General features: G+C 34.8%; 1 protein-coding gene across 1 annotated transcript in view; it reads left to right on the top strand.

Moving 5' to 3' along the window:
- LOC136851939 (uncharacterized) overlaps nucleotides 1-26,660 on the top strand; it is an 850,153-nt gene that overhangs the window by 277,573 nt on the left and 545,920 nt on the right. The window contains exon 3 of the mRNA XM_067126301.1: nucleotides 22,744-22,780. The gene's annotated coding sequence lies outside the window, so the exon portion shown is untranslated. The remainder of the gene's footprint in view (nucleotides 1-22,743; nucleotides 22,781-26,660) is intronic.

Genomic DNA, 26,660 nt, shown 5'->3' on the forward strand with positions numbered 1-26,660 from the left:
TCCCGTTGGAAAGTCAATGTTCCATCTGGCATCCCGTCAGCCTTTATGGGAGAGAGTCGATGTAATAAATATCGGTATTGAAAGACCATATTTTGTACGAATAGATAATCGAAGCCGCTGTATATCAACGACGCGTCCTATTCTGCACTCGAACCGAGAACCCTTCAAAGGTATATATGCTTGGCATTCAAGGTTTCCTTCCCGGTGCGTTCTCTGCAAGCTTACAGCCTTCGAGCGTTTGTGAGTTTTCTACTCGACTCTGAAACACTTTTTTTTCTGTGGGGAGCTTATTAAAGACATCCTGTGGTTCTTTTTTCATGGGGCTTTTATGTATTTAGTATTTTTATTTGCTCGTGAATCAGTGGCGAACGTATCAATTTACTTTTATGCTTTCGTTGTATCTAAACGTATCGTTGCGAAATGTTGCTTCATCACAGTCTTTAGCCGAAAAGAGCGTCACTTCGTTATTCTCGCAGCGACGTTAAAATTACTCGACCTTAATCAATTTGCGAGAACTAAGGCCGGGCTTAGCAGACAAATAAATTAGGTAACGCTGCTATTTTTGGTCCTTTTGACAATAAAGCAATAAGATAAGAGGGTTTACACAGGCGATAACAATCTTAAAAGTGCTCTGGGTAACCCTCGGGGTCCAAAACAATCTCATGCCGCCTTACAGTACTAATAAAAACAAGAACACTATTTTTTTTCCCCTCCACATCACGTCATAGCGTAATATATAACAAGTTTCCTTTTTAGTACTCGGCTCTTTTAGCCGCCTTTTATTTTGTTTATATTTCGCGTGTTTTATTTTCTCTTTTCTTCTCCTTCTTTTCAGGCCAGTGTTATTTATTTATTTATTTTTTTCCTGCCGACAGAGAGCGATCAATCCTTCGATACGTTAATTATTGGTTCTGGAACCGATCCACTGGATCTCGTCGTAGGCGGAGGAATCGATAGAAGTGGTTGGTTGTTGATGTTAATGAAGTTGTTGATAATGATGATGGTAATGATGATGATGATGATGATGATGAGGAAAGGGAGGAGGAGGAGGGTGAGGAGAAAGAAGAACCGGATGTAGCAAAGCGGGGGATGAACTTATAATTGCTACCTAAAGGTACATTTGATTTGTGATTTGGTGATGATGAGAGTCGCAGTAACAGGGATGTTGATGGAAGAAGGCGGAGAAAACAATGAACCCATCAAAGCTTAAAAAGATGGAGCTTAACTTTTTAAAGAAATAGAGAATTTGTTCAGTTTATTATTAGGAAAAAAAATTATTTATAATGCGTTGGGTGAATCGACTCTGATTAAAAGAGGAATAGATGAAGAGTAAAAGTTAAAATTGATCATTTCAGGAATTCAATTAAACTAATACTCACCAACATAGCTTTTTTTTTTTTTTACATAAAATTCCGGTTATATTGTAAAGTGGAGGAGTAGCGTTCGGTTCCCGAGCGAGCAGGAATGCTTTAGGCGTCCGCCATTAAGTGTTATTGGGTCTCTTTTGATCTCAGAAGTGAATTATGTGTCTGGTGGTAGTTAGTCGACTCTCGTGGGGATAACTGGATAAAGAAGTGTATGGATTATGCAGCCATACCCCAGAAGACTTGTTGAACGCTGGAAGACGAACACATTCTCTCTCTCTCTCTCTCTCTCTCTCTCCCTTATATATACTGTATATATATATATTTGTATGTGTATATGTTAGTGTGTGTGTCTGTGTGTATTTATATATGTATGTCTGACAAGATACGAGAATTTCCCATCCGCTTGTTTAAGAATTATCGCGTATCACCTCACAGTTAACACACAAATCCACGTCATGCTTAATATGCTTCTCAACTGGGTGTATAACGTAAGCCATCATTATCATTCACATTTTTTCTTCGACAGATGCTAAGCTTAGTTGAGCCTCCGGAATCCGATATAGGGAAGTAGTGGCAGTCAGCCAACGTGGGGACCGTGTCGGTGGTACAATGGTTAGTTCTGGCTTGCTAGGTCAGTCGATTGCTCCCGGTCGACCGCCCACCAGTTTGCCCACCTGTAAATAGGCACCAGAGCCTCCTAGAGTCATGAAGAGGCCTTAGGCTGGCAACCTCATCCATGAAGACCTGTTGAAAACTGGCAAGATTTACTTTCCTGAAACCACCCCATACAATCAGGGAAAAGACGCGTGGTGTGTATATATATATGTATATATATATATATATATATATATATATATATATATATATATATATATATATATATATATATATATATATATATATATATATATATATATATATATATATATATGTATATATATATATATATATATATATATATATACATATATGTATATATTTTATATATGTATTTATACTATATATATATGTATGTATGTATGTATATATATGTATATATATATATATATATATATATATATATATATATATATATATATATAATAACAGATAGATAAATAGGTAACCAGCCTCGACTCATTTGTGGGACTGCCAACATACAGGATGAGTGAGTTTATTTTGGTGAGAGCAAGTAATTCAGGCCCTAAGAGACAGTTATTGTGCCTGCATTTACCAAAGCTGTTAATCAGGTCCCTCGTAGTTTGCTGCTTCGGTGAGTACGCAACTAGGATGGGTGACGGCCTGGAAACTTCTTCCCAAAAAACTGGTAGAGAATTTGAAGGGGGGCACTTTGCTAAATGTATTTAAAAAAAAAAAGGCATAAGATCTGTTCTCCTGTGAGGCAGAATACTATCATGTCCCATAAATTCCCACTGATTATCTTTTGTCCAAAGCAGTTAGCTGATTGCTGCAGAAATGTGGCACTGGACAAGAATATATGTATGTGTATATATATATATATGTATATATATATATATATATATATATATATATATATATATATATATATATATAATCAGAACCTTGTGTCTAATAAAAGTAATATAAGGAGATCACTCTAATAGACTGTATAAATATAAATTTTCATTTCGATTTCTTACAAGGAATTTAGATATTGGAAAGATAATGTTGAATAAATATTTGTACGGTATTCATTGTAATAACAATGAGTGAATATCTACTATATATATATATATATATATATATATATATATATATATATATATATATATAATATATATATATATATATATTATATATATAATATATATATATATATATATATATATATTATATATATTTATATATTTATATATATACGTATATACAGTATATATATAAATATATATATATATATATATATATATATATATATTTATATATATATATATACAGTATATATAAAATATATATATCATATATATATATATATATATATAATATATATATATATATAAATATAAATATAAATATATATATAAATATATATATAATATATATAAATGTATAAATATATATATATATATATATATATATATATATATATATATATATATATATATATATATATAATATATATTATTTATTTATATATATGTATATATTTATTTATTTACAGATATTCATTCACTCTTATTATAATGAATACAAATATTTATTCAACATTATTTTTCCAACATCTAAATTCCTCGTAAGAAATCGAAATGAAAAATTCATATTTATACAGTCTATTAGAGCGAGATCCTTATATTACTTTTATTAGACGCAAGGTTCTGATTTACATCACCTTATAAGCATCAGCTGCCTCATCTACAGCATCATAATAAATGCTTAGGCACTCGTGGTTTTCTTGTGATATCATTGTAAGATTATAATGTTAAATCCTTCTTGTATGCTGTTTTGTATGTTAGCTGAATGTTGTTTGGATAATTTCTTTGTATAAATCCATTCAAATTTCCTTGTAGCTTGAATTAATTTCTTGGTATAAATCCATTCAAATTTCCTTGCAGCGTGAATGGATTTTTTTGTATAAATCCATTTAAATTTCCTTGCAGCTTGAATTAATTTCTTTGTATAAATCCATTCAAATTTCCTTGCAGCTTGAATGAATTTTTTTGTGTAAATCCATTTAAATTTCCTTGTAGCTTGAATTAATTTCTGTGTAAATCCATTCAAATTTCCTTGTAGCTTGAATTAATTTCTTTGTATAATCCATTCAAATTTCCTTGTAGCTTGAATTAATTTCTTAGTATAAATCCATTCAAATTTCCTTGTAGCTTGAATTAATTTCTTTGTATAAATCCAATCAAATTTCCTTGCAGCTTGAATTATTAGTTCAGAAAGTAGAAAAAAATTTTAGATTTGATAAACATTCAGAATAATTCAGATAAAGTTGCTGTCTAAAACCCGAACTGTTGACAATCTTTGCTAAAAAAGTGTTCAATTTCTGTAGTTATTGCCAAAACGTGTATTATAAATGATATAATTTTTCAAGGCTATCAAATCAACCCTTACTTTGATCAAAAGATTAAAATAAGTAATAGTACAATTAGTAGATTCTTGAACTCGATTATAATTTCGGAACTGCGTCTGGAGAAGGTTTAAAGCCACTTGATTATCCCGCAGAAGGCTTCAAACCGCCGTCTTATAATAGAAGTAAAGACTATAAATTATCCTGGGCCGTATTAACGCCCTTTAAAGAGTGATAGTAAAGGTTCAATCAAGTCGGTTAGAAAGAGGGTGTATATGTTACGAGACCAGTGAATTTGTTTTTTGATGTAAAAGGATAATAAGTAAAAAATGCGCCGAAGTTTCTTCGGCGCAATCGAGTTTTCTGTACAGCCGCTACAGCGCATAATCAAGGGCACCGAAAATAGATCTAGCTTTCGGTGGTCTCAGTATAATGCTGTATGAGCCGAGGCCCATGAAACTTTGACCACGGCCTGGTGGTGTCCTGTCCTATATCGTTGCCAGAAGCACGATTATGGCTAACTTTAACCTTAAATAAAATAAAAACTACTGAGGCTAGAGGACTGCAATTTGGTATGTTTGATGATTGGAGGGTGGATGATCAACATACCAACTTGCAGCCCTCTAGCCTAAGTAGTTTTTAAGATCTGAAGGCTGAGAGAAAAAGTGCGGACAGAATTAAGTGCGGACGAACAAAGCCGGCACAATAGTTTTCTTTTACAGAAAACTAAAAGAGTGTATTTTATCCCAAGAGGAGTTCCTTATTTGTTTTGAAATGTAAGAGAACTATTTGTTCATAGTAATGCATTTATTCTTAAATCTGGGAGCCGCAAATAAATTATTTATTCATCAACATTATTGAGAGGGACAGAGAGAGGATTTGTCACCTGAATATATAAAAAAATGAGCATTTGGTCTGTGATATAAAAGAGGAGAGAACAATTGCTCTTTAAAAGTCAAGGAAAGGGAAGTAGGATAAATATGTTCTATTCAAATATGAGAAGAGAAAAAGAGATCAGTTGTTTGTTTTTTTATTTAAATAGTTATTCATTTTTGTTATTGATGGAAAGTTGATAAAACTGATTTCTTTATTAATTATAAGTGAACGACGAATGTATTGAACGAGTTGCCTTAAATAACAAGGAAAATGTATGTTTTGTCGATGAAATGGACGCAAAAAAAAAAAAGAACAAAAAAATGATTCAGTCCCTTTAGAATGAACGAGACGAATAATTCGGAACCTGTTTCTTTTGAAAGTGAAGAAGGCAGACTGTATTTGCCGAAAGGAGAGAGAGAGAGAGAGAGAGAGAGAGAGAGAGAGAGAGAGAGAGAGAGAGTGTTTGTGGTTCTTTTGGCTGGCCGGAGAGAGTCGCCATTTTCTAAGTAAGGCAAAGTTTTAGTGGGTGGATCCAGTGACCTTGTTCACGCGCGCCAAGGTGAACTGCGTTTGGGTAAGAAACGGCGAAGGTCAAACTTGGCCTCTCGTGTTGTTGCGATTCTCCTCCTGCTCTTTGGTTTGTTCTGCCGTGTTGTTATTGACGCTGTTGTTGTGAGTTGTTTGTTGACTTTTTCCCGAGTTGTAAGAGCGGACGTATTTTGTTCCTGCGACACGTATTTGCCGTTGATGTAATTTTTGCATTTTTGTTTTTGTTTTTCTAGTTATTGCAATTATTTGTGTAGATTTTAGCGCGACGCTTCATTTTATTTGTTGACTTCTTATCGTTACCAGTGTTGCTGCGGCTTACATTATTTACAATTATATTCTTTTATTGTTATGTTGTCTTTCCCAAGCAACATTTATCTCTCTGTCTGTATACAATGGTTCTTTGTGCGTTACTGAATTTTTCGTCATTTTCAGAAACAAATTTTCGATGAGCCCTATGTTATGGGCTTCACGTTTTTTTGTTTATAGATGATTTGCGTCTTTTTAGGATACTATAATCGTCAGTGCAGATCCTGTTACGTTCTGTCCGTTTTTCTTTGTTCTCTAATTCCTGCGAATATTTTATTTATTTATTTATTTTTTTTTCGTCGATAGGCGTGGGTTTCAAGTGCGTCAAGATTATCAGCATCTCCCTTGTTCTCTATTCTTGTTGCGTCTCTTTCTTCCCTTCCATTTCTTTGCTTCTTCGACATTATCGCATGTGATGCATTTGATGATAAATCTACGATTACTGGAATCTGTCGTTTGAGCACATATGATTTGGGTTATCTGCTTGACTTTATAATCCTAACTCTTCTGTTTCGGTGCTGTCGAAGTCTTTAAGGATTCTGCGTTTCAGTTTTCTGTAAAAGAAAACTATCGTCTTTGTCTTTCCGTCCGCACTTTTTTTTTTTGTTCGCACTTTTTCTGTTCGCCTTCAGATCTTAAAAACTACTGAGGCTAGAGGGCTGCAAATTGGTATTTTGGTCATCCACCTTCCAGTCATCAAACATACTAAATTGCAGCCCTCTAACCTCAGTAGTTTTTATTTTATTTAAGGTTAAAGTTAGCCATAATCATGCATCTGGCAACGATATAGGTCAGGCCACCACCGGCCTGTGGTTAATGGGTCATGGGGTGCGGGTCATACAGCATTACACCGAGACCACCGAAAGATGGATCTATTTCCGGTGGCTGTGATTATACGCTGTACAGAAAACTCAGTTGCGCTGAAGAAACTTCGGCGCAATTTTCATTTGTTTATAAGTGTTTTCCGTCGTTTTCATGAAAAGTCAAATATTCTCGGGTTATTCGTGAACCCCACAACATAAGGCTCATCGAAAATTTGTTTCTGAAAATGACGAAAATTCAGTAACGTACAAAGAACCATTGTACAGAGACAGGGAGATAGATGTGACCTTGGAAAGACAATATAACAATAAAAGAATATAATCGTAAACAATGTAAGCCCCAGCAACACTAGTAACGATAAGAAGTAAACAAATAAAATAAAGCATCACGCTAAAATCTACACAAATAACTGCAACAACTAACAAAAAAAAAGTAAAAATTACATCAACAACAAACACTTGTAGCAGCTATAAAATAGGTACGCTCTTACACAATTCTTTTTCATTGAACATCAACAATTAAAAGGTCTGTTGTGTAAATGTCCGAAACAATCGAAAACGACGCAAATCAAAATGAGAAAGTTCGTCAGACTCTCCATCATTTTCAGTTAGTCCAATTGTAAAATTCTATAAAAGGTGTAATTTGACAAACTGTTAGAACTAAATAAATGAACCCAGTGGTTTTGTGGATCTTCTTAATAATGATGATAATAGCACTGAACCAGCGCCGCTCATTCTAGTTCTTACTTCTCAAGAAAGAAGTGTGTTGATAGTGCTTGCTAAGTAAGTGTTGATGTAAGTTTTTTGGGTTCCAGTAAATGCAGTTCCAGTGTTGTTCTAAGATGTCGATAGCTTTGATTTCTTAGGATTTGAACTTGTTTTAATGGCCCTAAGTCGTAGTTTTGCACCGATGAATCTTATATTAGAAATGATCTTGATACCAAGTTTGTTAAGGCAGCCATTTGACAGCAACTGGAAATATGTTAGTTTTTGAAGATAAATAAAGATAAATATTAGCTTTTAAAAATATTGTCATTTCAATGAATTGATATCCCTCAAAGTTTTGAACAGTATAACATCGTATATGAGAGACATGGCATACCTAAATAACAGTCTCATGTATATATAAACACGTGCGCATGCACATGCAGACACACACACACATATATATATATATATATATATATATATATATATATATATATATATATATATATATATAATATATATACAGTATAGTATATATACACATATATATATACGATAAGCTGCTCCTGATTTAACACATATTTACGCCCAGAGAGAATGATGCAAGGTAAGTGCACCTGTGTTGATCAGGATCCGAACCTACGTCATTTTGTGATGGCACTTGGATGACAGTAAGCATATCCACCCAGCCATCAAAAGGGATGACTGAGTGGATAGCTCGTCAGTCACCATACTACCACGCACGGATAGGGTGGGTGCAGTTATCATGTATATTTGCCCTTTGGGTGTAACTCGATGTTATCGTGTTATTTGCGACTTAATATTTGAAAGATTATATATATATATATAGATATATATATATATATATATATATATATATATATATATATATATATATATATATATATATATATATATATATATGTATATTATTTATAATTATATATATAATATATATATATATATATATATATATGTATATATACATATATATATATACGCATACATACGTGAAGATAAAAAAGGCCCATGAAAACACTATATACACATTGCAACAATATAACTCGAATAACAATACTTCTTTATTGCAACGTTTATATAGTATTTTATGGCTGTTTTGTGTTCATAGGACACTGTTAGGTTACAGTCAAAGATACACACACGCACATATATATATATATATATATATATATATATATATATATATATATATATATATATATATATATATATATATATATATATATATATATATATGTATATCTTATTTTATTTATATGTATATATTATATGCATATATACACAACCATCGTATACCCTTTTCTCGTAAGGGAGAGGCCGAAAGGGTACAGCCTACTGGAAAAGACTGGGATGTGTAGCTGATTTTAGTATTGTGTAAAAACTTCTCTCTCTTTGAAGATGCTTAACTAAATATATGTTTGTTATGATTTGGTTAATAATTTTCCCTTTCATATGATTTATAAAGATGTTAGGTTTTAATCAGTAAAACATTTAGTTTTTTTTTATTTTCTATGGTTACTGGGCTTTTATTTGCGATTTTTTTAATTCAGTGTGTTGAAATGAGAATTAAGTTTCTTGAGAATTTTATAATACACGAACAAAACATATTTAATTTTAGTAACTGAGAAATGTCTAAGGGGTCTTTAATAGATTTGGTGTAGGGGCTCTAAATTAAATTTCTTTGGTCAAAATACAATGCAGTGTGTTTATTGTAGTGGCTGATTACTGAAAGCTATTAAAATTGTGTTTATATTGGTTACATATTGACTGATTGGATTGGACTTATACACACACACACATATATATGTTTATGTATATACCTATATATTTATATTATATATATACGTGTATATATATACACACATGTATGTATGTATAGATATATTTATAATCACTCACACATAAACTCAGGATTACCCACTGTGATATATATGCCATACGTACCCAGTCGTCCATTCGGCGAGTGAAACCCGAGCACTGCCGAGCAAAGAAGCCCCGTAAAAACATTCGTCCAGACAAAAAAAAAAAAAAAAGTGTATTTGCATAATACTTAGGCGATATATCGACGCGCGCATATAATGTAACGATTGTTGGAAGGCTGGAAAGTGATGGGCGGGGGTGGGGCAGCGGGTGGGGGTATGGGAGAGGGGGTATAGGGCGTAACAGGAGCTGCCAGTTCAAAAGGAGTCCCAACGTGAGTGCAAAATCGTGCCCGAGATTAATCATTGTAATGGGCATTGTCAACTTTTCGAGGGATCTAGAACCGCCCACTAAATACACAGCCATTGTAAAAAAAAAGAACTAGTTTATGGATCAGGAGAAAGGCCGTCTTTCTTCCCTCTTTTATTTCCATTATTCGTTTTTCTTCTCGCTGGTCGACTCCTCCTCCGTTCGGAAGAGTTTCTTGTCGGTCCTTTTCAGAGAGAGAGAGAGAGAGAGAGAGAGAGAGAGAGAGAGAGAGAGAGAGAGGATTGTGCTTCTTTTATACGAAAGGAAGGCAGAGTGTTAGGGACGCTGCATACAATTTACCATATTTTTGTTATATTTCCCCAGAAAATGTAAAATATAGATGTCAGTGAATTTTCACACAAAATGTGTCCTTAGAGAGAGAGAGAGAGAGAGAGAGAGAGAGAGAGAGAGAGAGAGAGAGAGAGAGAGAGAGAGAGGTACTCCTTTTCTCTATTCGAGAGGAAGGCAAAGTGAAAGAGTACACATATATTGATATATTTTCATACCTCTCCAAAAAAAAAAAATACGAATTTAATTATTTATGAATTTTTACACAAAAGTGTCCTTTATGGGACAGAACCAGAGAGAGAGAGAGAGAGAGAGAGACATATAAGAAGAGCACAAGGGCATACTCTCCCCCGCCTCCAAGAGCTGATCAGTAGTGCTCATCAAAGGCTCTTTTTGGTAAACCTAAACCGGCTGGTCATCGGGTCTTCGAAGACCCTCAACATAGCAAGGATCACCTGCAACGGCTTATAAGACCTGACGGGCCATGTCACTTCTTGATGGCTCAGGGGAACATCCCGGTGAAGAGAGGAAGGGACAGAGGAAGGTTTATTTTTGTTTTTTTCTGTTATAATTATTGTGGATGGTGGTGAGTCATAAATGCTTTTTGCAAGAATGCGTAGCATCAAGAAATGTTTTGGCATTATTATTATTATTATTATTATTATTATTATTATTATTATTATTATTATTATTATTATTATTATTATTATTATTATTATTATTGGTGAGCCATAAATGCTTCTTGAAATATGGCACATCAAGAGATGTTGTTATTATTATTATTATTTATTTATTATTATTATTATTATTATTATTATTATTAGTATGTGTCATAAATTATTTGGAAGAATGTGTCATAAATATGTTTTGTTGATAATAATAATAATAATCATCAAGAATGTTTTGTTGATAATAATAATAATAATAATAATAATAATTATTATTAATTATTATTATTATTATTATTATTATTATTATTATTATTATTATTATTATTATTATTAATGTTAATGAGTCATTTCTTTATGTAGAATTAATTGAATGAACAAATGTTTGTTTTGCTTTAATCTATTAGTATCATCATCATTATTCTTATTACCAAAGTAGTAGCAGTTATAGGTAGCCGTGTAGTAGCAGGCCAAGCAGTAGCAGGGGCAATAGCAGTAAATCTCAAGGTTTTATTCCGAATCCTCCGAAGCTTCCCATTATTTCCAGCCACAGAGTAGCGATAATCAGGCAATAAAGTCTCCCCGTCTTAATGCTGAATAAAGCTGATGGTCTTTATAGGAACCCAATGGCCCCTGTCAGTCGCATATATTACTATCATTAGATTATCGCCGGCTATCGCCAAAACAAAATGTTTTCTCTTCAGTGAGGGGTGCGTTCTACTCGACATCTTTATAAAGGCGCCTTTTATTCGACAGCTTTTTGATGCTGCGTTCTCTGCAGGAAGTGTTGTTGACTGTCGTATTAAAAATGAGGATGAATATATTTATTTTTGTTGGTACAGTCGTCATCTTTTGTTTTTCCGAGTTTCTTTTCTTATATTGTGTTTCGTCAAAGAGTTCTGATTGCATAAGTTTGTGAAATGTAACGAGATATAATTAAGTTTCGCGAATATATTGTTTGGCCGAAAAAATAGCGTTTATTGATAATGGGACGAAAAAATTAAATCCTCCGTATCTTTTTTAAGAAATGCTATAAGAATAATTATTTTGTATGCTTATTTGATGCAAAAGAAACTGAATTTCTTCTTATTAGTTTTATAATTTTTCTGTTTGTATTCGAGGCCTAGCACAGGGATCCTTTTATGCAAAGCAGACAAGATTTCGTTGCAACCAAATCACTATACATCTCACCCTTTGTCTCCCAATCTAATGTACCCATGACGTCATGTTAACTGATAAGAGAATTGTGCTTCTGAGTCAGGTCTCTTGTTAAAAACTTTTTTTCCTTTTACTTTTTCTTCTTAATCTTCGAACAAGAACTTTTGTCCAGTTCAAAAAGATAGCGCTTACTAGGCACTACTGAATCGAAGCTAATTGGCATATTTCTCTCTCTCTCTCTCTCTCTCTCTCTCTCTCTCTCTCTCTCTCTCTCTCTCTCTCTCTCTCTCTCTCTCTCTGAGTGCTAAGATTGTTGCTGAGGGGATATGAAAGGGAGAGGACGAAGTCGAAATTCCCGGGCAAAACATAAAAAGACTCCTGTTCCTATGCAAACTGCTGGCTATCAATATGCAACGTGGACATTCAGACCTGTAGAAAAAGCTTAGAGACGAAGGCGATGAGAATTTTTAACCTTTTTAGAAGCGTTTCATCTTTCCCTTTGGTTTCAATGTGAGTTAGGACACTACAGTCGTATAATTTCAGGACAGTTATCAAGGATCGTTACGTTCGTCGAAAGTATTCGACCAGCAGAAACAAGAAATAGACGAAACTGTTTGGCGTCCTTGTAAATGTTTGTAACTGCTGGGTAGAAAATGTAATAAAATGTAATAAATCAAATATTTTTTAAAAAATAAATACAGTAATTCTGGGCCTTAACTATTATTATTATTATTATTATTATTATTATTATTATTATTATTATTATTATTATTATTATTATATTATTATTATTATTCAGAAGATGAACCTTATTCATGTGGAACAAGCCCATAGAGGCCATTGACTTGAAATTGAAGCTTCCAAAGAATAAGGTGTTCATTTGAAAGAAGTAACAGAAGATAATGGGAATACAGAAACTGGAGATCAGTTATTGAAAACCGATAAATTAAGAAATTAATAGATAAATAAAAAATAATCATGAAAATAGGCCTTAAGATTTTACTTCAGAAGTAAGAACCATACATTGTCTTTGTTTAATAGGCGACCCAGGGAAATCATTTTATATCCCGTTTGCCGCGAGAGACAGGGACGTGACATTGGCAACCTCTTGCAATATGATTGATCTAAAGGTTGTTAACCCTTCGGTAGTCTTTGGGTGATGGGGTTGAAAGCCGTATGTACAGCTAATTAAACAACAGGTACCTATTTCACAGCTTGGGTCAACATTGGCACAATTGGGTTTTCAGAATCGGAGCCAGAAACATCAACCCCTTTGGCATATGATCCTAGATCTTTTCTGGGATTATTGAATTGAGGGAAAGATACGTGCTGTAAAATTCCGACTGAAGACTCACCAACAGCATGTCGAATTGGTAATACAACGGCTCACTCGTCTCTGTCAAACTTCTTATCTAAGAAGGCCCTTCAATTTCAGCATCTTTTTCACCCCATTTATGCAGCAATTTCTTGAAGTTGTTTTCTTCTCCTACCAAAAAACTGCAGCATCCATTCCATGTGACCAACAACCTTACAGTATTCTGATAAATCCGGTTGCTTATGTCAGTATGTATTTATAAGCAAAATTTCTATACCACGATTTGTAGCAAGTCTTTCTGATAAATCCAGTTGCCTATGTAAAGTGTATATATATATATATATATATATATATATATATATATATATATATATATATATATATATATATATATATATATATATATATATAAGCAAATATTTATATACTACAATTTTACTACAAGTCTTTTAAAGGACTACATATATATATATATATATATATATATATATATATATATATATATATATATATATATATATATATATATATATATACATATGTATACACACACACATATACACATACACAACCCGTCTTCCCGAATATTGAGATCACCTATACATTTACATGTATACGTTCCCAGATCCGGAGATACGAATAATGCAACCGGATTACCCAAAGCACGGGGAAGATAATCACTCCTTATCTGATGTTCGACCAAATCTATTATCTCCGCTCTGTTTCTTGCGCTGGTCGGGAGCCGCCCATTTTCGCTTTGAGGATTCGAACCCAGGGCGGTTTGTTGGGTATCAGATGCTATCTGTATCCATCTGTCCCTTAGCTTAGTCGTGCCTGCCTGTTTTTCGGGTGTCGCAAAGGGGCCGATGTTTCGAGCGTAAACACTGATGGGGGGAGAAGGGGAAAGGGTTTTACCTCAGGGTATATCCGCCATTGTTTTGGTATATTATACCCCATGCACTTTGCTAGGACATGCGAGGAAATATTACCATTCCTCTAATTGCTTGAAGATTTTTACATATTCATTTTATTTATATATTTTTTTTTTTTTTGCCTGCGAGGCGATTTTTTTTTTACTTGCTTATGACCGTCGCCTTTATGGAATGAATATGCGCATACGCACAATCGCGCTTACACACCCATGAAACCTTACCCACACACACACATACACACACACACACACACACACACACACACACACACACACACACACATATATATATATATATATATATATATATATATATATATATATATATATATATATAAACACAAAAAACCGGTTGTATATAACAGTTGAGTGCGTCTCTCAAACTGAACGAAAAACCTTCTTTAGCGGACAGCCATTTTTGTTACTTCTGAATGATTATCCGTTCCTTTTTCATAATACTGCCTTTCCTTTTAGCCCTCTTAATATTACAACAAATCGGAGGTACTCAACTTCATCGGTGCATTTTTCGTATAAGAAGTGTTTTTTTTTTTTTAAATATACTTTATTTTTTATTTTCTTCCATACCATGATCACGTCATACTAGAGAAAAACAAACGCCTAACCAACTCTAGTGTCTCTCTTTTCACAGAATAAATTAGGAAGTAGGTTTTGGACAAGGCGAAGTTGTAAAGTGGTTATGGCTGAACTCAGTATGTCCGATATGCGTGTTTGGCACGGAGTGATGCTCTGAAATTATTTTTATCTAACAGTAACGCACCGTCGCGGTACTTTCTGCCAGTTACTGCTAGACTCTGACACCTTGCTGTGAATGTTTTTTAATATATTAGTTTTTGTACATCTGACTCAAGGACGAAGAGACTGACGCATTCAGAATCGAAAGATGATTGCGTTGTTCTCATAAAGAATATTTAATTACAGGTATTTAATATTTTGTCTTACAAAAAATGAGTAAATTTATAATTTTTGGCTTTCAAAATCTGTAATAACATTTAATACGATACATCGTTAGTGCGCATTCTGAAGGTAATTTCATAGTAGTTTAGTTAAAAAAAAAAAAAAAAAAAGATATAGACGAGCATTCTGGGACGGAGGAAACACGGAACTACGTAATTTTTTTTTTTTTTGGATGAGTAACGTTAACAGATCCCGACTTGAATAATAATGGACTTTCGAATAGCAATGTATACACGAAATAGACGTCTTATTTTAGTTTTCTGTAAAAGAAAAATATTGTGCCGGCTTTGTCTGTGCGTCCGCACTTAATTCTGTCCGCACTTTTTTCTGTCCGCCCTCAGATCTTAAAAACTACTGAGGCTAGAGGGCTGCAGATTGGTATGTTGATCATCCACCCTCCAGTCATCAAACATACCAAATTGCAGCCCTCTAGCCTCAGTAGATTTTATTTTATTTTTAAGGTTAAAGTTAGCCGTAATCGTGCTTCTGGCAACGATATAGGATATGCCACCACCGGGCTGTGGTTAAAGATTCATGGGCCGCGGCTCATACAGCATTATACGGAGCCCACCGAAAGATAGATCTATTTTCGGTGGCCTTGATTATACGCTGTAGCGGCTATACAGAAAGCTCGATTGCGCCAAAGAAACTTCGGCGCATTTTTTACTTGTTTTCATCATTTTTACTACAGCCCTAATCAAAAGGTGATAACACAAGTCAAATTGGGTAAGTCCAGTAAATGCTGCCTTAAATATCTCTGAAGAGAAAATTTAAACTGATTAGTTTTTGTAATTCCTAAAGGAATCAGTTTGCAAAACTCTTTGCTAAATGTTTCCCACAGCCTACACAACAACAAAAAAAAAAAGTCATGACAAAGTCGAATCGAGATTCATGGCTTACAAGTTCAAATCGAAAAGCAATTGTATTGCTTATTGGTTCGCCTAGAATTATTACTTTACATTTTATGAGACAAATAGATGTTCTTTTCCTCCTTGGAACATATTTAACAGTAAAAAAATGAACGCACGAATGAATCAGATATATTATATAAAAGAATGATATAAAATGAAGTTTGATAGTAAGTACTGTGAGAACATGCATTTTTTTCTCCTGAAGGGAATTTTTTTTGTATTTTGTGTGTTTGTGTGTGTGTACGCGCGTGTTTATGTGTATTTATCAGAAACAAGAGTAATTTATCTTTTTGAACATAGATAATTATATTTCAATCAAAGTGCACTTATTCATTTCCCTAACAACTTGAAGTCAACACCTAAAGCCGTTTTTTATTTGTCACCATAACAAAAATGACCAAAGTGCATAGTTTACACATGCACATGTGTCCCTCTCACCCACAACGTTTTAATCAACCTCCTGGCCACACTCACCCACCAAGAGTTAAAAACAACCTCGGCTCTCGTGTTCTACAGTGAGCTGAAGAAGAAGAATAAGCAGCAGGAGCGTCGGCCGTCGCTTTTGTCACTCACTGATTCGCAGGCTAGACAGCTCGTGTTAAGCTTCAGCGGAGCAACCGACGTCCCACTACCATAGCGTGTTAATGTTTCCCCGCCTTGGGCTCCGCTGGCGTGGTAATGTTTATCCGTTGTTCTCATTCAGGCCCCGGATGTCAAGTTGCACGATTGATGGCGCGCTCGCTCGCCGCGATCGACACGCTGACAAGAGGCGTTTGGGCAGGCACCAGTGCCTGCGTAATTATAGTGGTCCTGTTAAAGCCACGGGCTTTAAGTAAGGTTGACGGATCGTTGCCTGACAGAGGTGAAGGTGCGGGTCGGCCATCTTGCCCCTCCCGTAAGGTCAATAGACGATAGACTAAGAGTGTGGAGCTAAGTCGTATGTTTCTTTATCAGTTCGTATATATATTATCAGGTGCTCTTAACTACATCATATATTATTATATGCAGACGAATGATATTTATCACTACAGTGTCATTATCTTATATACATATTTGTAGGAAATTCAATACTTTACATGAATCTGCTGTATTTTGCTTGAAATTGGGTACCAATGCAGAATAGTTGCTCGCTCGTCGCATTGCTGTACACGATGTCGCGTGTATTGCAGCTAGGCGCGAGAGGGGGTTAAGGGGCGATGTCCCCCGGCCAGGTCAGGTCAGGACACGGAGACCTAAGGTAAAGTGAGGTTAATGAGAGATTACACCAGGAAATATCCCTCTTGAAATACGTCCTTGATCTGCTTGTAAGCGGAACTAGCGTGCGCAAATCTACTATATTTATATTGTTCCAGAAGTCATTCTGATTAATATAAAAAAGATCAGGTATTGCTCATACATTTTATAATATGATCAATAAAAAATCGAACAGACACATCTTGATTGTGTTAATGTACTCACAGAATTCCAAATTGTGCTCTCCTTTTCAAGTACACAGAACGAAAATCAATCGTAGGTTGCGATAATTATTTTTCAGTGGGCTAAAAGTCAGTAAGGATGATCAGTTTTCCATATTATCTTCATTTCCTATCCGGATTTAGGAAGGATTCCGGTGGAAATTATTCCCGAAAAGTAGGAAGCCAAGAAGATAAAAAGTTCTCATGTGTTGCTTGTAAATATTTACTTTCGACTTTTAATGAAAGCAGTGAACTAGTATTAGAAAAAAAAAGTTCAACAGCAATGATTATTTTCTTTAGTGCAAAAAAGGCGAACTGTCTATCTTTGCTATTAATTTTTGTGCTTTGATGAAGTGCATTGTTCTCGAGTATTATTTAATGAGTTTCTGTTCCTTGTCTTATAAAGAAAGAATCGCTTTTTCCAAAAATGTTCGTACTTTGCAAATTGATTCAAAACAAAAGGGTAGGTAGCATGCACGACCAAACAAAATTACTTTGTTACCTGTTAAAAGCATAAATGAGCTTGATGGAACAAAACCATTACGCCTTATTATGCAGGTTCCGTGTACAATTTAATTTTACAGGCCCCTTCATTAATTTCAAGCTGGGTCTTTTTCCTCACCCCATTAAATGCCTGGGAAGATTCCAATTACCAATGAATAGTAAATGAAGAATGAAAATTTATGCATTTTCGCCCTCCTCTTCCTCCTCCTCTTTCCGCTCATGCGCAGATGTTTATATATGACGCCTAAACACCAGCTGCAATATTGCATTAGTATGCAACAGCACGTAGTACGCTTGCGCATATCAGGTTATGATTCATTTCGCAAGACATAAGTTTCGCGGTTCTCGCAACGACCGGAAACGCTTAAAATCATGAAACGAATATATTATTTTGGTCAGTATATGAAATAAAAAGGAATCCTTAAATTTTTCCCATGAAGCATCTGTGTAATCTAAAGATGAGAGAAATATTCTTTTCCTATTTGTGTTTCGCTTTCGAAAACTAATTTTGATAGTTGTTACAAGAACAAAGAACGTTTAAAAGTAATAAAAAGAGGCCGCTTGTAACGATTCAGTCCCATGTCCCATGTCGTGCAATGGGAACTTTAGAAGTTCAAGCGAAGGTGCAATGCGTTGCTACCCTAATACTAGTCTCCTTGCATTCCAATATATTTTTGTCTGTTTGTTAATTTATTATTTTTTTTTCCTTTTTAATAAGTGAGTGGGGTCTCTTCTTTCTGTATTTTTCGTTATCTCTTCTTCCTAATGAGCACCATATTCTTTGGAAGCTTGAATTTCAAGTCGATGGCCCTGTGAGCTTGTTGCATATGGATGGGTTTCATCTTCTGAATAATAATAATAATAATAATAATAATAATAATAATAATAATAATAATAATAATAATAATAATAATAATAATAATAATAATAATAATGTGGACAGTTTTGACATAATTTTTTGAGGCAGATTACCCTCATACCAGTACAAGGAATTTCATACGATTTATTCCTCGTGTACCAACGTCATGATAATCTGCGGCAACAATAAAATTCTTAAGCACACTTCATGTTAATTTGTATTCCGATTGGATCTCCGGTGCTTTTTTCTTTTAAAGAAAATATCTTCAATGGATGTAGCAAATAAGATCTCCTAATTTGGATTTCTATTAAGAAATTATCTTTAATATTTGATCCATATCAAGAAAGTCTGTCTAAGATCGGATTTATATTAGGAAAAAATATCGTAGGTTATATATCTGTCAGTGAATAATAATCTTCAGTGTCTGATATATATATATATATATATATATATATATATATATATATATATATATATATATATATATATATATATGTATGTATGTATGTATGTTTGTATATGTATATATCAGTGCTCTTATCTAAAAACAAAATCATTCTTGTACGTAGGGATGTTTACCTCTCCTTTACGAGAGAGAGAGAGAGAGAGAGAGAGAGAGAGAGAGAGAGAGAGAGAGAGAGAGAGACTTATACATGGTAACTCACCGATTAGATATTAGATCCTATATTTGTTATAGCAACCCTGTACAGCTCATCCCTTGTGTGACGCAGCATCCGACACCTTGTGACGGATAGTTCAAAAGAGTTGTCATGTGGGTATTCGGACGTATGGCATGGCCATGCCTTATTCATTTCGTTCTTTATGACAAAAGCTTTTTTGAAAAACGACTCATATGTCAGCTGTAGGTTCATAGGCCGGGCGTATAGGGTAAGAATGAAAAAGAAGGAAACCGGTTGGCTTGAAAAGTACGGAACGCCGTATATGTACAGATGTACGGTAATGAAACCTTGGCTTATATGGGCTTCGTCTTAACTATTTGGTTTCCAGATGACGAGGAATAAGTGAGTCATGGCGTCAGTTTCGCTTTTGTTTGTTTGTTTCTGTTGTTTTTGGTTTAATGTTTCTCTCTCTCTCTCTCTCTCTCTCTCTCTCTCTCTCTCTCTCTCTCTCTCTCTCTCTCTGTGTATGTGCGTGTGAGTGTGTTTGTGTGAAGCACTCTAAATGTGATTATTGATAGCTTTGCTATTGTTAGGAAGTTTTTGTGTCACTAAAGTTTGCTGTTATACTAATTATTTTGTTTTACAAGTATTTGGTAGTTTTATCGGCTGCAGGTGATACAAGTTGCAATAGTAGAAGTAGTCTGTTGAAGAGTAAAGAAATAAATACAGACTTATTTAAAAGAAAAATGGAAGATTTGAAAATATAATATCACCGGACTGATGAAATATAAAATCACCGGACGGGTGAAATATTAAATCACCGGACGGGTGAAATATAAATTCACTGGACTGGTGAAATATATAATCACCGGCCGGGTGAAATATATAATCACCGGCCGGGTGAAATATAAAATCACGGGACGGTGAAATATAGTCACCGGACTGGTGAAATATAAAGTCATCGGACTGGTGAAATATAAAGTCACCGGACTGGTGAAGTATAAAATCACCGGATTGGTGAAATATAAAATCACCGGATTGGTGAAATATAAAATCACCGGACGGTGAAATATAAAATCACCGGACTGGTGAAATATAAAATCACCGTACGGTGAAATATAAAATAACCGGACAGGTGAAATATAAAATCACCGGACGGGTGAAATACAAAATCACCGGACTGGTGAAATATGAAATCAACTTATTAGTATTGTTATTTTTTCTTGTGATCTGTCCGTTCTGCAGTGCCTAGGTGGCATGATTCTATTGTAATGATAAATTTATGCTTCAGTCTTCATAGTCTGTCCGAGTTGAGGTTGATTCACATTATACCATCACGTCACCGACACTTCACGTCACGTCACCGTCCCATCAGCCGTGCCTTGTATTTGCACTATCCATCACAATCCCGTTCAAATTCGTGCCCAACCTCATCGACTCACAGATTTAGCAGTAAGAAACTTGCATAAGCACCGTCACGTCACGCCAAAATAGTCTCTCCAGGAAACCGTTTCGTGATGTGACGGTGGATGCCGTGTGCTTGATGGTGACGTGACGTGATGGTGTGAAGTCAAAATGTTCTTTCCAGGAAACCGTGTCGTGATGTGACGGTGGATGCCGTGTGCTTGATGGTGACGTGGCGAGATGGTGCGAGCAAGTCCATTTGATTACACGTAAGAAATTCTCACGTACTTTGACGTGACGTGATGTGTCGGTGACGTGATGTTATAATGTGAATCAGCCTTTATTGTAAATCGTATCGCGAACGAGAATAAGAATAAGATGAAGAACAAGAGAAGAATACGATGCAAAGAAAACATAACTCTTCGCCGAGTGTGGTGTTATAATAATGATATACTCTAGACAGTACATTCAACCTCCAGCCTCTAATTTTTGTGCTACAGAAATTGGACATAAAATTCTCATTCTAACACTCCCGGCTTTTGTTGGGCGTGGATCGCATTTTGAGGGACGGCGGTGTGAGTGATGCTGTCGTGGGTGTAAGATGGGTGTGAGAGAGTGGAGGAGACGGGCGTCGGATGGGTGTGAGTTGGGTGGGCACCTATTTCATCGGCTCGCTCTAAGATGGCAACTCCCCCGTTGATGCTTCTCTCTCTCTCTCTCTCTCTCTCTCTCTCTCTCTCTCTCTCTCTCTTCCCGACAGTATTGAAATTGTTTAATTCTTTCTGTCTTTATGTTGCGATGCTAAGTTTTTTTCACACTTCTCCTCTGGAAGAATTGGTCTCTCTCTCTCTCTCTCTCTCTCTCTCTCTCTCTCTCTCTCTCTCTCTCTCTCTCTCTCTCTCTCTCTCCCCAGACGATATTTACTTTAATTTCCCTCTTTTTTCTCTCGCTCTCTCTCTCTTGCTTCTCGACCATGTTAATTTTATCTCTCTCTCTCTCTCTCTCTCTCTCTCTCTCTCTCTCTCTCTCTCTCTCTCTCTCTCAGACTGCACCATGCAGCACAGGATCGCCAAATTTCTACTTCTGATAGTATAATATTGCAAAATTTATAATTTGTTTCTCTCAATGTTTCATGATTTCAGCCCTCTTTCCTCATTTTGAACATCCTATGCTAAATGACGGCGGATTGCTTAAAAATTTACTGTATCTGTATCCAAGGGAAAGAAAAGTCTTCCTGCCTCTTTGATACCAATGTACGCTCAACCAATGGAGGCGTTTTTGCGTGTGTTTGTGTTTGTGTTTTTTACCACTTTGTCATTGTTGTCTGAGGCTGTAGTCTAAGGTATGGTCTCCATATTTTGTTCGCATTATTGATAAATGGCCACCTGGTTTATTTTGTCAAAAATTATTATTATTATGCTGATGATTATTATTATTATTATTATTATTATTATTATTATTATTAGCTGGGACCATGAGATACTTAATTCTATTTACCAGAAATATAGTTTCAAGTATTCATTAGTGGTTACTTCTTGAGATCCATTGCTGTAAATGTTTTCGCTAAACATATTTATTCACTTTTCAAAATGACTCTTTTTGACTCATATGCCACACTTGGCGAATAGTATTATAAGGGGAAAGTAAGTGTTTTCCTGTTATTCTGAGGTTACCGCAAATATAATATTAGTACTATATAGTTTTAAATGTTTTTACTTTGGTTTTTCATTTTTGCTTAATTTACTTATTTGTTTATTTTTATTTTGCAGAATCACCTTTGGAACGTGGGATTCAATCCGCTCAAAGGTAGGAGTTAATTTTATGAGACTGAAAGTAGTTTTAAGTTCCCTATCCCTGTATCTCTGATATATGTATATATATATATATATATATATATATATATATATATATATATATATATATATATATATATATATATATATATATACTATTTATTCACTTCCAGGAGCAGTATAAATTATTCATGAAATTTTTGAACACACCTTTTGAACTATTCTGTTGCGCAAAGTTTCTCCAGATTTAATACGCAATTAAAGCTATTCTTTTTCGCCTATTCCTCTTGAGACGCTTCTAATTTCTGTGCAAAATCTCACGTTGTAAGATGTTTTGCATTTAGATACCGGTTTGCTTAGTACAAAGACTGTCCCGATGTTCTTTATACAGTCTTTCCTGATTGCCACTTATTTCTGGATAAGATTCGCTTGAAGGAAACTTAAGTGAATATAAGTAACTGAGCTTTGTTAGGTCTTCACTTTTTATAAATATTCTTTTAACAAATCGTGAATTAGGATGTGAGTAAATAAATTGTCGTTAAGTAAACCGTTGTAAACTTAATGGCCATAAAATCTGTAAGAGGAAGGGTTGATATTGATGAACGGTGAAGAAGAATGAAAACTGAAAATTGTTTATCAGGGAGAAAAAAAAAAGACTAAAAGAAATATGTGTTTCTGTGTGTGTGTGTGTGTGTGTGTGTGAGAGAGAGAGAGAGAGAGAGAGAGAGAGAGAGAGAGAGAGAGAGAGAGAGGACGAGAATCGGCGAGGGGGAAAACGATGTAGCAATTATTTCCCGACACATCTTTTGTTCCGGATGCACGATCCAATCCATCAGGAAACAGAATAGATAATAAACCAGAAAAATAAAGACAAATAAGAAGGCTAAGAACAGTAAGATAATCTACAAAAGAGACCTCCTGCCCCCTTTGGAGAGACGGTCGAGATGGTTTTGTTTTGGATCTGGGGGAATCCCTTATCGTCAATATCTATCAACTCATTAACATCGGTCTCCCCTCGAACTAATTGTGTCTATCCCCATAATGGTCTGGCAGTTAGTGGAACGATTATATTAAATGGCCTGCTCCTTACTCAGTAGCTTGTTACAATGCAGGGGTTTCTTGTCCTTATTAGAAGAATGGGTTGAGGGGAGGTACTCTTTGGCAGTACTCATTAAAAAGGCCACTTTTTTTTCAGCGCAGGCCTGGACGTGAGGTGTCAGGGAGATGTTATGTAAGGGGCGAAGGGAAATGAAAATACCTTAAAGGAAATAAGGAAATGACTGTAATTTTTTGTAAGACAAAATGGGGGATTTTTTAACATGTGTTGAGAGATTTATGTTGAGAGATTTATGGGAAACGAACGGCTCTTGAAATATATCTTACATGACGGTGAAGGAAAGTGACTGTAAATGGTTACTTAAGGACAAATTGACCCAAGATTTACAACTAAGATTTATGACTGTAACTTCAAAGAACTGGACAGAGTTTAAGAAAAATAAGAAATACGGGCACTGCTGTAACAAAAACGCTCTTTCGTTATAAGCGTGGAGGGTATTAGTTTTATGAAGGCACTTTTTTGTGACCCTTAATGGTATTAGGCTTTAATTAGGTCTCTATAAGATCATTGTTTTAATTTTCTTTCCAGAACTTCCTAAATCCTCAGTCTGTTCAAGATGATCACATAATCAGTACCCGAATTGGTATGATCCAATTTGATTTTGAAATATGTAGGATCACTTCAAAAGTATCAAATGAACGAAAAAAACACAGGAAGACTACAAATATTTCGATAGTAGTAAGATGTACCTCCGACATCAAAATATGAACCGTAATCAGATAAACAACCTAATAGAGTCTCTCTCTCTCTCTCTCTCTCTCTCTCTCTCTCTCTCTCGTTTCCGTTATCAACTGAACAAAAAGAGAGACAGACAGACTTAGGATGGTTTTATAAAACTGATGCCGTGTTGACGATTTATACCTAAATTTAATTTTAAAAATTTAATACTGTAGATGCATGTCAGTTCACTTCAAGGCCACTGACATTGACATACATAAGCTTGAATTAGTTTGCTTGTTTATTTTATACATCTAATCGTTTTACTTTAGACACTTGCTAAGAATATATATATATATATATATATATATATATATATATATATATATATATATATATATATATATATGTGTGTGTGTGTGTGTGTGTGTGTGTGTTTGTGTTTGTGTGTGAACCTGCCCAAGAGACTTATTGTCGCTCGTGAAATTGTACTTACTTTTTCTGTCTAAAAAAATAATACTGATTTATCACAATCAATATTTTTGCCAACAAAACTTCCAAGTTTTTAGAAATATAAAATGGGGGAGTTTGTTCAATAGCGTGAAGATAAAATACGATGTGAATGGTGGAAAAGTTTAAATCTAGAAATTCATTGCACCTCTTTTAAATAAGATAGAGTTGTGTACTCTTTGAATTGATATCGCCCATATAAACCTAAAGGGTACAGATTACAGATTATTATTATTATTATTATTATTATTATTAGTATTATTATTATTATTATTATTAGTTAGTAGTAGTAGTAGTAGTAGTAGTAGTAGTAGTAGTAGTACCTCTTTTAAATACGATGGAGTTGTGTATTCTTGAAATGATATCGGCCATATAAACCTAAAGGGTACAGAATACAGATTATTATTATTATTATTATTATTATTATTATTATTATTATTATTAGTAGTAGTAGTAGTAGTAGTAGTAGTAGTAGTAGTAGTAGTAGTTGTTGTTGTTGTTGTAATAGTAATTAACATTTATCCTCCAGTAGAGTACAGAAGATATAAACTGCATAAACTAATGCACGGAATCCGTCTCTAGATAGTCTTATGAACGGTAATCTCAGGCACTGAATCATTATTATCATTATGATTATGACTGCATGAATTTTCATGACAGTATCCATTATCACTTTACACACAGACCAGTTATTATGGATGTAGGAACGAGATTCCCATTTAATTAACATGTGATGTTAATGGTCAATTGGCCTCAGTTTAGGCTCGTGTACTTATAATTACAGATTTACCTTTCGGCCTGCCATGCGTCATATCACGAAGTTTTATGACTATATCGCATTATGGGCCTTCATTAACCTCCCACCCCTCATTTTCTCTTCCTAATTCTCAAGGTTACTCTCTGCCTTTGCTCCGAGTTTCTCGCTGTTTTGTTTGGTCTCGTTTCACTATCCGTTCGTTTTTTCAGTGTTTATTCGTCTTGTTTGGTTTTTCCCGTTTTCTGTATTAGGTATTTGTAGTTTATTTTTTCATCAATTTTTCTCTTCCATTTTTTTTTTGTCTTTTAGTTTCCTTGATTTGTTTTTTTTTTTAATTTTGCTTTCCAGTCGTGCGCTTTGCCATGTCCTGAGCTTTCTTAGCCATGGTAACATTAGTCATTCCTGCAATAAATATTCACACGCGTATTGTGAATCCTGATAGTATCCTCTTGTACTTGCATATCTCCCATATCATCCTGTTTATCCTCGAGGCTCCTCCTCATCCACCACCACCACCACCTCCTCCTCCTCCTCCTCCTCCTCCTCCTCCTCCTCCTCCTCCTCCTCCTCCTCCTCCTCCTCTTTAGCATTCCTTCATCTCTAAGAAGGTGTTAGAAGCAAGACGGCCTCTCGGGTCGCAGCCCAAACTTCCCGCCAGTGCCCCATAAACCCTTCCCTACGATCCATTCAGCTTTATCGCCTTCTCTCATTACTGACTACCTGCATCAGCCGATAACTTCAAACTTAAAACAATATCTGGAAGGCAATCTGTATACAAAAGGCTGTTGAAAGCTTCAAGATAATTGGCTGATATCGGTATCGAGCCACCAATCGGGTCGCTGGAATAGTTCC

Source organism: Macrobrachium rosenbergii, chromosome 24, assembly GCF_040412425.1.
Source record: "Macrobrachium rosenbergii isolate ZJJX-2024 chromosome 24, ASM4041242v1, whole genome shotgun sequence".
Lineage (NCBI taxonomy): Eukaryota > Metazoa > Arthropoda > Malacostraca > Decapoda > Palaemonidae > Macrobrachium > Macrobrachium rosenbergii.